Genomic DNA, 928 nt, shown 5'->3' with positions numbered 1-928 from the left:
TGTACTCTTAGCGCCTTTTTTACCTTTTTTGAAAAGATAATTTTGTACTGATATCATGCATTTTGTAGTATTAAGTATTTTACATATAAAAATTATAGTATTACTTGAGCTTTATTCTTTAATTTAGTAGATTTTTAAAGTTGCTACTATTTGGGTTGGAATAGAGATGTCCTTTAATGTGTAATAAAATATATAAGTTTTTTTTTACGGGAGGGAGAAATTTTCGCATTGCCCTTTTATGATGGCTTCATTGGGAGAGGATCCAAGTCCTGATCCAAGACAATCCCACCATAAAGGGAAGACACCCTGCAGCCTGTACTACAGGGTGTGTTGGATTCGACGCTGATGGTCCGCTAGTCGATCCCATCGACGTCGCCTACCGATTAAAACCCTACCTCCTGATGGCCTCCTAATTAATACATATGTTTAGTAATAATTTTTTGTAAAAATAATATATAAATATCTTTAGCACATTTAGGTCATTGCTGTTTTCTAATTTGAGCATCATCAATTTCAATTCAAGTGTTAGATTCTCCTTCTCTACACATACTTGTATAATAATCCTTTTCGATACATGGATCATGATGAAATATAGCATTCATAACTTTATAATCTTATCCAGCTATTAGTTGCGACCGCACTCACGAGCGTGGTGCAACTTCGTCGCTCGTCCGACGCGCTTAATTCCGCAAAAACGGTAAAACTGAATTTAACGCGCGATCAGGAGACGCGGTAGCGGCTCCCGCCAAGTATATTTTTTTCGTTACATACAGAGACGCTGCAGTGTATCCTATCCGGACGGATAACGTTTCTGTAGGAATAAATTATTATATCTTTTAATTATATGAATATTATCGGTAAATACCTATTTTGTGAAAAAATCTATATTTTTCCAATCACAATGCTGTAGATCGGAAGAGCACACGTC

The sequence above is a fragment of the Wasmannia auropunctata genome, unplaced genomic scaffold (genome assembly GCF_000956235.1).
Source record: "Wasmannia auropunctata unplaced genomic scaffold, wasmannia.A_1.0 LD336074.1, whole genome shotgun sequence".
In the NCBI taxonomy this organism is placed as follows: Eukaryota; Metazoa; Arthropoda; class Insecta; order Hymenoptera; family Formicidae; genus Wasmannia; species Wasmannia auropunctata.
This window is presented reverse-complemented; position numbering follows the sequence as displayed.